The sequence below is a fragment of the Sus scrofa genome, chromosome 2, assembly GCF_054392235.1.
Source record: "Sus scrofa isolate SSC_HxYL_T2T_F1_AM1 chromosome 2, Sscrofa_HxYL_maternal_Yorkshire_Landrace_v2.0, whole genome shotgun sequence".
Classification (NCBI taxonomy): Eukaryota; Metazoa; Chordata; class Mammalia; order Artiodactyla; family Suidae; genus Sus; species Sus scrofa.
This window is the reverse complement of record NC_139384.1, coordinates 129,770,215-129,784,816: the sequence shown is the minus strand read 5'-3', so window position 1 is coordinate 129,784,816 and position 14,602 is coordinate 129,770,215. Positions and strand designations below refer to the sequence as shown.

The 14,602-nt window shown below is 45.0% G+C and overlaps 1 long non-coding RNA gene across 5 annotated transcripts in view; it reads left to right on the top strand.

The window, feature by feature from the left end:
• LOC110259442 (uncharacterized) overlaps positions 1-14,602 on the top strand; it is a 425,304-nt gene that overhangs the window by 25,939 nt on the left and 384,763 nt on the right. The window contains exon 2 of one of the 5 annotated variants that reach the window (XR_014838575.1): positions 158-336. The exons of the other annotated variants lie outside the window; for them this stretch is intronic. This is a non-coding gene — a long non-coding RNA (uncharacterized LOC110259442). The remainder of the gene's footprint in view (positions 1-157; positions 337-14,602) is intronic. 5 annotated transcript variants of the gene reach the window in all.

Sequence of the window (14,602 nt, the reverse complement as noted above, 5' to 3'; positions counted from 1 at the left end):
ATTTTTAATCAAATATTTATAAAATATTAAAATTATATTAAAATGTTATTTCTATATATTTTATACCTATATATTCATCTAGATATCTACATCTATATGGATATGTTTCACATTAGAACTTCCTCACTGGGAATTATAACTGTCTCTTCTCTCCCAGGGAGGACAATAAGATCTTACTTCCTTTGAAGGCTTTATTTGCTACTCAGAAAAAAGTGTCAGAAAAGCAATTCTGAACCCTGAATGACTCTGAATAGTCATGAATTACTCTTATTGGGATTCACATGGCTTCCTAGCGTCAGCTCTGTTCATCTTGTGCCACCCATGGGTGTTGGCAAGGTGAGGAATGAGGTTAGGTAACCTCACTGGCTTAAGAATTGAGTTGTGGCTGTCTCCTGTAACGTGGTCCCATTTCCTCCTCCATCTTCACGAACATCCACTCGGTTCTAAGGGACTCTGGGTCCATTCAAGGAAATTGCTAATTGAAGGTCCAGGAAGGGATTTGTGGGAGGAAAAAAGAAGGGAGAGAAAAGGACATATTGAAGAGCAGTAGGGAAGTGAATCTTGTTTCTTATAACTTATCATGTCTTCACTCCCTGTGCCAACTGAGCTGACAAGTTCAATGGGGAATGGAAGAGTTTCAAATGACTTGGACCTTAGGAGGGCTGGGTGCTTCCTTTTACCAAATGAATGAACTGATTTTTGTTCCAGGGGCTGCCTGGGTTCTGTTAGAATACACTTGCCAATGATAGCTAACACGTCAGCCTACCCAGCATTGTTCCCATCCAGAGAGAATGGGCGAGAAGATTAGAGTCTTAACTGTAGGACAATTTTTTAGAATTGATTTTTTTTTGTTGTTATTTTTTTCCCTTATTGTTTTTGCTTGTGGAGCCAGTTATTAAATTTAGAGATATTTAATCTAGTTTACGGCTTTAAAATCATATTATAAATTTTACTTCCTGGCAAGGCAAGAGTACATTAATTGAGATAGAACAGTAAGAATACTTATTCTATTCCCAGCATCAAGTGCTCATTTCGGTTTTAGAAAAACGACCAAGAATTCTTCTCATATTCTCAGTGAGGTTATTTCCATCAGGGGAGTGGTAGCTCTTCTGATCCATCCTACCCCCACAGCAAGACTGTAGGCCAAGAGAAGCAGAAAGAAGCAATAAGATGGCTCTAGTGGTAGGCCCTGGAGTCTGCGGTTTAATTTATTTGAAGAGAAACAGAAACAGAAGCTCATGTTCCTTGAGCTTGAAAACAGCAAGCAAGTTGAAGAACTAAACTTCCTGTGATTTTCATGGATTTGGTATATGCTAGCTAACTGCTAGACTTTCTCATCACTGCCTTTTTGGGCATCTTAGGGTGGGAATCAAATGCATCATTGATTGTCTGAGAACATCCCAGTAATGTTTCATGAAAGTGAAGTGTGCTGTACTTGGAGTCCAAAGAAGCTTTTCACCCACCTTGAGCACAGCCTGTACTTGGCTTCTCTGGCTATGGTGATGACTTCATAGAAATCCACCCACACCCTCGTTCTTGTTGTCTTTGGACCAGCAGTTCCTAAGGACTGGGCTGGGAGCAGGGCTATGGTTACAGTGTGCCCTCACAGAGCAGCGTGAAGATGAATGACTCCAAAGGGACTCACCTGGTCTCCAATAAGGCGATGCCATTCAGACAATTTCTATAACAGTTTATTTACCACCTTAAAACATCATTGGAAAATATTTGCAAGAGAAGAAGGAAATATGGTGAAACTTCCACCTTTTAGGGGTCTAGGAAAGTTGGTGAAAGAATTCAAGTATCAGACTCAAGAGTTTGGGATGCCAAATCTAAGTAACAAGACTTGGGTGATGGGAGTTTCATTAAGACATAAGCTTTAAAAATTTTTTAATGTATCTTTTCTAAATTGCCTTTGAAGGCAGGAAATATAAACAGATTAAAACCTTGTGTCTCCATGATGCCAAATCATCTGGATGAAAAGTGAAATAAATCAGATGGGCAGGGGATTTTCAGCCTGCTTCGGGACAGACATTGGTCTTTTTACTTTGGTAATTTTCTTATCTTTGGTAGCTGCCCAACTACTGAGTTCATTGTTCTTTAGGGAATGCTGAAAGTGGTGCCAGTTTGGAGTCAACTTGGTCTTAATATGTTTTCATTTGTATTTTCCTGGGGCAGCGGGGGGTAGGAGAAGATAGAGGGTAAGCTGGGAGGTGGATAAGATTATCAGTAGAATGTGAATGTCTCTTACTTAATTTTTTTTTTTTTTTTTTTTTTTTTTTTTTTTTTTTTTTTGCTTTTTAGGGCTGCACCCCAGGTATACAGAGGTTCCCAGGCTAGGGGTCAAATTGGAGCTACAGCTGCCGGCCTTCACCACAGCCACAGCAACACCAGATCCAAGCAGTGTCTGTGACCTACACCACAGCTCCCACTGAGTGAGGCCTGGGATCAAACCCACATCCTTATGGATACTAGTTGGATTTGTTTCTGCTGTGCCACAACAGGAACTCCTATTTTGTTTTTTAAATGAAATAAAACAGAGTATGTGAGTTCACTGGGGAAATGCAGAAACGATTTTCTGAGCATGTACAGGTCTTTTTGTCCCTTGGCATTCTTCTGTGTTGGCATAACCATGGGGAGCAGTGAATATTCTGAGGCCTCCCTTTGGGGGTTTTAAAGGAAAAGTAAGACTTAGCTGAATGGTGAGTGAAGGAACCCCATTCATAGGAAGTGTACCTATAAGATCTGACATTTTAGCATAAATATGCAAAAATCCAGTCCACTCCCCTTCAGAGCACTTATTTATCCCAGGGCAACTCAGAGCAACCTATTGCCTGGAGAGAGATTTTTAAATTTATTTATTTCTGTCTAATTTTGATTTTTAATTTTTTTTGCCTGTGCCTGTGGCCTGTGGAAGTTCCAGGGCCAGGGACTGAACCTGTACCACTGGAGCTGCTGTGGTGACAATGCCAGATCCTTAACCCACTGAACTACCAGGGAATTCTTTAGAGATTTTGTTTGTTTGTTTTGCCTCAGTCTGCAGCACCTCGATGTGGGATCTCACTTCCCAGAACAGGCAATGAACCTTGGGTCGCAGTGGTGAAAGCTCTAAGTCCTAACCACTAGGCTGCCAGGGAACTCCCTTGAGAGATTTTTTTTTAAAAAGCTGTGATGCTGATGTGGATGATGTTACCAGCTCTGGAGGAAAATTCAGGTCTGCAGGCAAATCTGGAAGCCAGGAAGAGAAAATATTTTAGCGGTGGGTGACCACACCAGGCCAGTGCTAATTAAAAAGATGAGTAACACTGAGACTTCACAATAAAAGTAATAGCGAAACTGGTGAATACTGATGGAGCTTTGGCTATATCTAGAATGATCCTGAAAGTGAGTTTTCAATATTACCCTAATTTATAGGTGGTGAAGCCAAGACTCAGAGAGTTTAAATTACTTATCCAAGGACACATAGTTAATGTGACACATAGTTCCACATGGTTATTAGCCCAAGGACTTGAAATCACCCTCTCCTGCCTGTTTCCTCAGAGAGCCCTCCCCCAGCCTCCTGCAGGCCAGCCACTAGACAGAATGGAGAGTCTGCTATCTACCCTCTGGTAGGACTTGGGTGATGCAGCCTTCCTCAGGAGGCCCAGGATCAAGATCTTTCTTTCATGGTTATTTCCTCAGGGGATTCAGTTACTTTGTTTCATTTTTGTTTTTGTTTTGTTTTCTTTTGCTTTTTAGGGCCTCACCTGCAGCATATGGAGGTTCCCAGGCTAGGGGTCACATAGGAGCTACAGCTGCTGGCCTGGGCCACAGTCACAGCAACGCAGAATCCAAGCAGAGTCTACGACCTACACCACAGCTCAAGGCAACATTAGATCCTTAACCCACTGAGCAAGGCCAGGGATTGAACCCGCAACCTTATGGTTCCTAGTCGGATTTGCTTCCGCTGCGCCACAATGGGAACTCCCCAGTTACTTTTCTTAATTTCAGGTCTAATGTTCCTAAGAGAACACAGTCTCTCAAAATACAGTCAGGTCTCGAGTGAGCTTATTCTTTGACATTTATTTGCATTCCAAATAAGTCTTCTTTATTAGCGCATTTATTAGCACATGGGATGCAAGGGAACAAGCCTTCCGTTTCTGCTCAGCTGGCGGTTTTATTCAAAAGCATCTGGCTTTGAAAAATAATTGCTAAGTGGTCCATTTTCGTTGAATTGCTATTCTTCTTTCAAAGATGACTTTTGCATTGTATGGTACTTTAATTTTTTTTAAAAACCTGAAACCACTAAATATTCATTTGAGTTGGATAATAGCTTTCAAAATTGTTTAGCGGGTGAGTGTCTAATGTCAGGGCCTTTGCAAGAAGGTCCTGGACTCTTTGTTGCTTTTCCCATCACTATTCTTAAAAGGACCTGCAGTCCTTATGAAAAATACACATGCCTTGGCTCCTGGAGACTCAGATTCAGTAAATGCCAAGTGAGGCCCAGGAACTGATATTTTTAAGACAAGTGTCCCAGATGACTCTATGCTCAGGAAAATGTGGAAACCCTGGGGGGAGGGGAGCCTGTGGAGGGCCGCCTAGAGATTGGACTTCTTACCTTGTTTCTCTCTTTGACCTGTGTGAGCTCAGATGAGGCACCTCGGTTTTTTGTTGTTGTTGTTTTTGGCCATGCTGTGGTATGCGCAAGTTCCAAGGCCAGGGATGAACCCTCACCACAACTGTAACCAGAGGCATAGTAGTGACAGTGCTGGATGCTTAACCTGCTGAGCCACCAGGAAACTCCAAAGCACCTCTTTTTTTTTTGGGGGGGGGGTCTTTTTATGGAAGTTCCCAAACTAGGGGTCGAATCAGAGCTGCACTTGCTGGCTTACACCACAGCCATAGCAATGAGGGATCTGAGCCACGTCTGCCACCTACACCACAACTCATGGCAACACCGGATCCTTAACCCATTGAGCGAAGCCAGGGATTGAACTCATGTCCATGGATATTGGTTGGGTTCGTTACCACTGAGCCATGGTGGCAACTCCAGCACCTCGCTTTTTAAATCTCTCACTTTTATAGAAATGAATTTTCTAGAGCCAGTGCCCACATAGAACCCTGGCCCCGACTTCCTGCTTTAGGCGAGCAGAACGCCAATGATCCACCTCATGCAGTGCTTTGAGGCAGACACATCCAGGTCTCGGATCTTGTTTGCAATCTGTTCACTCTTTTTTTCCTTTTTTCATAGAACTTTAAAAAAAATTATGGTATAATTGATGTACAATGTTATATAACTAGGTGTACAACATGGCGATTCACAATTTTTAAAGGTTATGGTTCATTTTTAGTTGTTATAAAATATTGTACTCCCTGTGCTGTACGATATATCCTTGTAGCGTATTTATTTTACAGAGTTGTTTGCACCTCTTAATCCCTTATCTTGTTCACTTCTTCATCAGGCATCTGCTGAGTCTGCTGGGGCCTCTGCTGCCACCGCTGTGTGTCCTTGGCCTTTCAGGCGCCTTCTGTGCTCCCTGATGTAGCATCTCCGGGGAGCTGTGGCAAGGAGTGGGGTTTGGCTGGAGCTGTGGCCTCTTGCAGGTTGTCCCTTGTCAGCTCGCCGCCTTTATGTGCTTCCTGAACACCAGCCCCCTGCCCCCCTGCAGTGGAGGGTAGGTCTCCTTGAAGAGGGATTCTCATTTCTCCCTTCAGAGTGTCACAACGTCTGCCCTGGCCTATAGGAATGCTAAGCTCTGTGGATGTGACAGCTGGAAGCTGGCCCCACTCTGGGAGTCTGTGCTTCTGCTCCACCGAAGGGTCTGGACACCACTTGGCCTAGGTCTACTTACTCTTTGAACAGAGGGGGGCTTGTGTCCTCTCCTCAACCCTCCCTCCCCTGCTAGTTGATCATCATGATTAGCAGGCAGGTGTTGTAAACACACCTGGGCCCGAGTGATGTGAGCTGGAGGCAGCTGTGTTGTGTCATCTCGGTTCCACATTTCCTGACATTCTGGGGTGGTGGCCAGGCTGCAGAGATGAACAAGGCCTAGTCCTGGTTGGAGGTGGGCAGTCCTGGTTTTGAAGGTCTGTGCTTCCTGGCTGTGTGATCCAGAGCAATTTATTTGAACTTTCTGAGCCTCGGTTGTGAAGTGGAGGTAATGAAAGTACCAACCTTGTGGGGTTATTGTGAGAAAAAAATGATAAAGCATTTTAAGCAGTGCTTGGTGTGCCAGGAGTGCTCCATAAGTGGGGATTAGAGTATCATTGTGGTGCTCTAGAGGCTGACCCTCGATGCCCCTGTATGAACTGGACAAGGTCAAGTTGGTGCTCAAAGCCTTGAGCAGTTAAGCTGGCTACCTTTCCTTTTTTTCTTTCCTCCAAGTTTTATTTTAAACCATTGACCCCAGCCACAGTTTTCCCTGACATCCTTAGCTGCTGCGTCTTTGCTATCTTTGTTTGTCATCTTCTTCCATTAGTTTCCTCATTGTCAGGGCAAGAAAGCTTGTGATTTTCTGAAATTTATTTTCTCTGGGGGCAGAGGGCTCCAGTCAAGCTCACACAGGGTGGAGAAGCATATGCCTTTTTTTTGACCCATTGCCTGATGATTTTGCGTAAACCCCTGGTACGTGGTACCACGTTTATGGAGGGTGCCCCTGCTGCATCCCACTATCACGTGACTCTGGATCATGGGCGGAGTGGGAGGGAAAGCATCAGTGTGGGTGACTGTGCTGGCTATCCCAGCAGAGTGCCCTGGAACATAGCTGGGTGTGTCTCCTGGACCACCTGTGTCAAGGTTGGCTGGACATTGCTGTGGGGAGTGAGAAGAAAGGGCTGAGCTAAATGGCTGAGTACAGGGTTGCCAAGCGGCCTGGAAAACCCCCGAGATGGGCAGTCTCTTTGTTGAAGATGGATAGTGAACTGTAGTGTGTGTGTGTCTCATCATGGGGAAGCCTCAGCAAACACGCTATAAATTAGGATATTTGAATCTCCTTTCTCTTTTTGAGCTGTTTTTTTTTTTTTTTTTTTTTTAAACTGAGAGTAAAAAGGAGTGACTTTGGTTCAAGATAAAAATTAAATGCTATTATAAGCCTCAAGCAACTCTGTACTGCCTTTCTTTTGGGGTGGAAAAAGCCTCTGCCCTTCTTTTTTTGTTTTTTTTTTATTCTTATTTTCTAACTTCTAATGAATTTGACTAAGTGGTATCTTCAGACAGTTTTTGTTTTGTCTCCTTTCCCTCTGTCTCTTGAGCAGCACAGTCTTCACTAATCTCGACCTTCCCCTCTGGTGGTCGGGGTTCAGCTGGGTGTGCTGGGGTGGCTCAAGCAGAAGGACACTCTGGGTCAGCTGGATACAGACAGGGCTGGGGGTCCATCTGGGGTTTTTGTGACTTGCTTCACTGACTCATTCATGCTCCTGTCCCTGAAACATCATGTGAGGATTTTAAACGGACTGGAGTGAAAAGATAATGCTGCCTTTCAAGATTGCGGAATCTCAAGGTCCACTCCCTCTCCTGAATTCGCTTTCATCTCTGCAGGGCTACAGCTGAGGCTCTTTTCCCTTGAACTTTCCTCATTGTCGCAGATGTTATTCACAGTAGAGAGAGAGTCCTTCACATTTATGTTAGTATTGTTGGCAAAGTTGCATTTTTTTTTTTATAAAGCGTAAATACTGAATGCTATGCATGAGAGGGAAAAAAAAATCCAGTGCTTGGAGGTCTCTTGATAAGTGGTTTACCAGCAAACCAGAGGAAGGGACTTGCAAGAGTGCTTTTTATTTACGCTAAGAAAGGAGAGGGTACAATTCACAGCTCCTCAACATGGCCCCGCAGTCGCTATCACTGGAAACTGATTGTTGATGGTTTGACTACTCCATGTTGTGCTGAAAGCCTCTGCCCTCTGTGTTTGGAGCTCCCTTCCACCATCAGAGCCCCACACCCTTTGTATCCGTTCATGATAAAATGCACTTGGAGGTAATACCAGAAATTGAAGGTGGCTGACACCAGGAAGGACCACCTGGAAAGAACCGGATTTCAGATGCCAAGCAAACCTGCTAGGGAGGGAGGGTGGTGCTTCTCAGGGGTGGGGGTGGGGATCCAGTTAGGCAGGGGGTGGTGGCCGGGAGAGTGCTTGTTGGTCCTTAGGCCTGTGACACCGGTCTTCATGCCATGTCCCACCACATTCTGTGAGCTGTGGTGTAGGTGGCAGATGAGACTTGGATCCCTCATTGCTTGGGCTGTGGCTGTGGCATAGGCTGGCAGCTGTAGCTCTGATTCGACCCCTAACCTGTGAATTTCCATATGCCTCGAGTGTAGCCCTAAAAAGAAAAAAAAATGTTTAAGATACAAGTACAGGCATTCCCATAATCTCCTTGATAAAATGGTTAGTATAAAAGCTTCATGGATGGAAGTGCGAAGGCTCAGAAAAAGAAGCCAAAAAGGTAAGAACATTTATTTCTCAGGTTTCCAATTTTCCAATATGATGGTTTCAAAACAGAGTACTTTGACCCACATCCTTTTTGACTCACTGGTTGCGTTGATGAAGGACCAGTCTCCTGAACCTGGAAGGGTTAAATGCCTAGACCCCGTCTCCTCAAGCCCACCATTCCACCTCTTCTGCAGGGTTCAGAGCTGGAGCTTTGAAAAGGCTGTCAATCTTCCTCCCGGAAGGAGGGAGAAGGAAGGGATCCTTCCTGGGCTGTGCTCCCCAGAAGCACATGAAACAGGAGTCCATGGGTAGAAGGTTTATTGAGGAAATATTCCCAGGAGAAACGGGTGAGGCAGTGGAGAGGCAGGACAGGGAAGTGGCGAGAGTCAAGCAAGGACGACATTTCAGGCAAAGATTGATCTTTTATCTGACCCCACCAGGGAACTCTGAGTTTGTCCTACTCCTGTACCCCCATCCATCAGCCTGGGGTAGCACCTAAGAGAAGTGCAGGTGCAAACTGTCAGAGACCAGAGAAGCCAGCGGGCAGGGGAGGGGAAAGGCACTCAGAAAAGTGAAAGGAGACTGAGCGGATATGGGAGGCATGTGGACAGTGTCCACTGCAAGATTATACCCCAAACAAGTAAGAAATTATGCTGCCATTTTGGAGACAGACCTCGTGTGGGAGTGTGTTTTCTCATTCTATTGATGAGATACTGTTTACTTAAGCCTTCTCCTTGCTGGTATTATGTGAGTGTTTTGCACGTATTATCTCATTTAATTTTTACAATCTTCCTATGATAAAGTTATTATAATTACTCATCTTACGAGTGAGGAAACTGGTTTTAAAGAATTTAAATGGCTCGCTCAAATTCCCACAGATAGAAGTAGTATTGAGATGAGACAACTCTAAATGCTGTGCTTTCAAGCAATACCTTAAAGCAGGGGAATTTCCCAGGCAAATGCAGGATGGAAACAGATGTAAGTGCACCCATGGAGGCTCAGCTTTACACAGTATCTCATTCCTCTGATGGCTTTACATGGCCACTTAGCTGTCCTTTCATGGAGGAGGGCCTGCCTTCAGGTAAACAGAAAGAGTAGGATGGAGGGTGGGTGGGAGACGTGATCTAGATGGCAGAGCTCCCTGAAGGCAAGGACCCCGCCACCCCCACCCCCTATCCTTCCTTCCTTCCTCTTCCCTCCACGGCCATCAGAGTAAATTCCTGGGTTCCACCAGCTGGGCCGAGAGCCACTCTGCAACTTCCCATATAGCTTTGTCTTTGGGCCACACCCACAACTGGTGGAAGTTTCTGGACCAGGGATTGAACCTGTGCCACAGTCTCTGACTGAACCGCTGCAGTGACAATGCCAGATCTGTAACCTGCTGCACCACGAGAGAACTCACCACATGGCTTTTTAGAATGCTCATGCTTTAAGCAATAGTCCAGGTTGTCCAGGAGAGGTCTAGAAATAGTGAGCAAGTTTTCCTCAGAAAGCCGGGGCCTGTGTGGAAAAGCAGAGCCAGGGTGGTCTCTGCAAATCCATGAACTTCTCAGGTTCCTTCTCACAAGTCACAGTGGTTTTGTCAGAGAAACAGTGGGATAACAGAACAAGGGCCAAGGGTAGATCTTGGCACAGGGCTGGTGCCCAGAAATTAATAACTATCATTTTTGTATGTGATTTACGACTTTTGCTTGGGGGGATGTTTTCTAGAGCTACCATAATAAAGCTTCATAGCTTGAGGGGCTTAAACAACAGAAAGTTATTTTCTCACAGTTCTAGAGTCAGAGGTCATGGAGTCGGCAGGGTTGATTTCTTCGGAGGCCTCTCTTTGGCTTTTCAGTGGCCATCATTTCACTGTGTCTTCACACGTCTATATTTTCGGTGTGACTGTGTCCTGATTTCTTCCAAAGATATCAATCATGTCAGATTAGGACCTATTCATAGGATCTTGTTTTACCTTAATTACTTCTTTAAAGACCCCGCCTCCAAATACAATCACATTCTGACATGCTGGGGGTTAGGACTTGAACATCTGAATTTTCTGTAGGTCAGAGGTGAGGGATAATTCAGTGCATAACAGAGGAACATTTTCAGAAGACAGAGGGAGTGGGGGTTTGATTTCAGACTAGGCTGGAGAGGAGAGCAGTAGCCTGGCTGTATCTTGTCTCTTAGGTCATGTTAAACAAGGAGGCTGTGGTGATAGTTTGGGATTTGTTATTGAGAAGCTTAATCTGTTTATATTGGGTTCACCTGATGTGTGTATGTGTCTGTCTGTCTGTCTATGTCTGTCTGCATATGTGGGGCATTTGTACTTACTGTCTGGAATCTCAGGAGGATGGGGTGGGACAGAGTATACAAAAGTAGAGCAGTTGAGATGTTCCTGAACTGGTCCAGAAAAGAAGTGGCTGGGATGAGGGTTGGGGTGGCGGGTGTTGGTGGTAGTTGAAGAGATGGACAGGATGGGTGAATTCTAGTCATCCATCCTGATTTTGGAAAGTAAAATTAGCAGGGCTTGATTGTGGATTTAATATAAAGATTGAGGAAGAAATAGATGTCAAGGAGAATTCTTAATTTTTTGATCAGTGCTCCTGAACGGGTGGTAGTGCCATTTGCAGAGACTGGAAATACTAGAAAAGGACTGGGGAAAGATCATGAAGTAGATATTGGACATGTTGAGTCTGTGGTGCTTTTGAGACATCCAAGGAAGGCATTGAATAGAAATTAGTAGGTAGAGTCAGAGATGCGAAAATGAGGACATAAGTTAAATGTCTTAACTAAATTATATCACTATTCATCGAAAATCCAATTCTAGATTTCAAATTTCCTAATTATCACTCCAGTGCTAATTATCAAACCAGTTATTCCCTTATTTTATTTTATTTTTTTTTTTTGCCTTTTTAGGGCTACACCTGTGGCATATAGAAGCTCCCAGGCTAGGGGTCAAATTGGAGCTATAGTTGCAGGTCTACACCACAGACACGCAGGATCCAAGCCATATCTGCAATCTACACCACAGCTCATGGCCACGCTGGATTCTTTAACCAACTGAGTGAGGCCAGGGTTCGAACCCATGTCCTCATGGACACTAGTCAGCTTCATTACCACTGAGACACAGCAGGAACTCCCTCTCTTAAATAATTTCTAAGGACAGTGCACCCATTTACCTGGCTTCTGGACCTCCAGTCCAAATCAGCTAAAACCACGTTTATTTGAAGTTGTCTTTTCTTTTTTAAACTCATCTGATTTCTTGTCCTACTGTATAACATATTTGTTGTTTCTATGTAGTGATGCTATTAAAAACCACTTATCTTGGAGAGGAATTTCTGCTCCCGGAGGAGGCTTTGAATATATTCTGGGATATGGAACCGTGTGCCAGAGAGGATGAGGTGCCAGGGCTTCACAGGCTGTGGCACTGCCTGCCTGGGAACATCCCATTTGAGCAGCCTGGCAGTCTGCTTGTGACAAGATGGGAAAAACAGGATGTGGAGTGGATTGGGCGTGGGGGTAGAAATGAGGATGAGTTCAGTTTGGATGCATTATTGTGATATACCACCTGGACCTACTCTACAGAAAAGAAGTGCAGCAGTACATCCCTGACCATGGGACCTGCTGTGCTCATCACGTGCTGCACCTCCAGCCTTAACATCCCGTCCCACCTAGAAGCTGCAGCCAAAGAGAGCAGCAGAGAGGCCTTTCAAAGGCACAGCTGTGGCACCAACTTTGAGATAACACCTTGCGAGGATGGGCTTATCCTCCAGGAAGTAGTATTTCTTCTAAACCAGCAACCGATAATATCCTGAGAAGTTAGAAAACATGAGTCTGGAAACCAAGGGGGGGAGAAGTACAAGGTGGACCCTCTTGCCATCCCTTCCTGAGACCCACTTGGGGAATTTCTGTTTCTTGTCCCTACAACGCTGGGCTCCATGCATTTAGAAGTCCTGGTTCCTGGGGGTTCCCAATGTGGTGCAGTGGAAATGAATGTGACTAGAATCCATGAGGATGCAGGTTCGATTCATGGCTTTGCTCAGTGGGTCCGGGATCCAGTGTTGCTGTGAGCTGTGGCATAGGTCACAGATGTGGCTTAGATCCCGAGTTGCCATGGCTGTGGCTATGGCCAGCAGCTGCAGCTCCGTGGACCCCTAGCCTGGGAACTTGCATATGCTTCAGGTGCTGCCCTAAAAAGCAAAAAAAAAAAAAAAAGTCCTGGCTCCCAGAAGGACAGGTTTCCATCAGGAATGTCAAGAAGAGTCTCTATTAAACTTCAAGCTATGACTACACTTAGTTACTTGAGGCTTCTCATGCCAAGATAGCATGAGGCAAGCGAAGAAGTCACAGTCTCAGCAGGAGCAGCTGCCTCTAGTCCTCAGGAGGAGGTAAAGCTGCTAGATATTCATTTCCCCAGCTGTCTGGGAAGTTGGCTGCCATGGCTGGTAGCTGAATTCCTCCCTGGGAATTGCCCTGAAGGGAACTGCTGCACTCAAGTTTATGCTCCTTTCCTGGGGGCAGCTTACAACCAGTGGCTGGGAGATCTCCGGATACAAAGCCCGAATCTGAAGGCTCATCTTGTTGCTGTGGGACTGACTCAGCCTTTGTTGGGCTTGCATCACGGTTCAACCTCTCCCTGCCCATCTCTGGGGACCTCACTCCTTTGCAGGAATACCTAGGGACACCCTCAATAAACGACCACGTGGAAATCTCCATCTCAGGTTCTGCTTCCCAGGGCGGCCAAGTTAAGCAAGAAGGCTCAGGAACATGTCAGCTAAAGAGCTGAAAATTGAGGCTGGCATGTAGAAGAAAGATGTGTGTTGCAGATAAAGACTTGGCTATCATCCATTTAAAGACAATAGTGACACTATGCTTGGATGGGTTTGCTCCGGCAGAGTGATAGATTCTGACAAAGAGGAGGACATCTGTTGTGTCAAAATAGAAGCAATAGTGGTATGCGGATCTACCGCTGTTACTGTTTGGTATTTGGTAACAGACCTTGTTAAAAAATGGGGGAAGTGGACCTTGGTACTTGGGATTTTTAAAGTTAGATTGAAATACTCAGTTCACCAAGATAATGAGGAGCAGGCTAAAGAATTCTTGGAACTGAATTCTTGTAAATCTAAGGATGACATAAATACTCAAAGTGGCCAGATAAGACAGAGGTTTTTTTTTGCTTTTTAGGGCAGCACCTGCAGCATATGGAAGTTCCCAGGCTAGGGGTCAAATTGGAGCTGCAGCTGCCAGCCTCTACCACAGCTTACGGCAACGCTGGATCCCAAGATCAAACCCGCATCCTCATGGATACTAGTTGGATTCATTTCCACTGCATCACAACGGGAATTCCCGGACAGAGGTCTTAATAGAGAGAAGATGATACCTGCTGGGTCCCTGGTTAATGGGATTAGAGGTTTCTTCCTGAAAAATGATATTATAAGAAGACAAGTCAAATGTAAAAAAATCAAAAAATAGTTATCAAAGGACAGCATTTGGTCCAACTGGCTCCACCTCAGAGAAGGATCTAGAAAGGAATTTGGGAGGGTTGTGGGTGTGGTCAGAGTGGGATCAAAGGGGTAGTGGTCTTGGAGTTGTAAACAAAGGGCAAAATTGAGTTTTCATTCTTGGAACTCCTTTCATATTGTAACCTGTCTTATCTCTTGCTGGCTTGGTATCCATAAAATAAGGAGGTTTTTTGTTTGTTTGTTTGTTTTTAAGTTCCCAGGCCTAGGGGTCAAATTGGAGTTAGAGCTGCTGGCCTACACCACAGCCACAACAACTTGAGAAGCAAGCTGCATCTGCAACCTATGCCACAGCTCCCGGCAATGCGGGATCCCAGACCCAGTGAGTGAGGCCAGGGATTGAACCCACCTTCTCATAGATACTAGTTGGGTTCGTTTCTGCTGCACCACAACAGGAACTCGCAGGAGAATGTTTTTGTGTATTTGAGTTGTCCTTTCTTTCTCCCTGGCGATCACTTGATTTTGATGAAACCCCCAGACTGGGAGAATATAGGATTTATACTCCTGTTCTAGTAGCTTTTGTGAATTGAATTGGGTCAGTGACAACTGTCATCACCCTGTCCTTGTTGCCAATAAGGAAGGTTAAGTCTTCCCAGTAGAGTGAGGATCAGGAGGTAAGAGCCAACACAGAGTGTTAGGGGCGAAAAGAGCAGGGGGGTCAAGGGTGGAACACAAGTTCCCTGAGGAATTATTAAC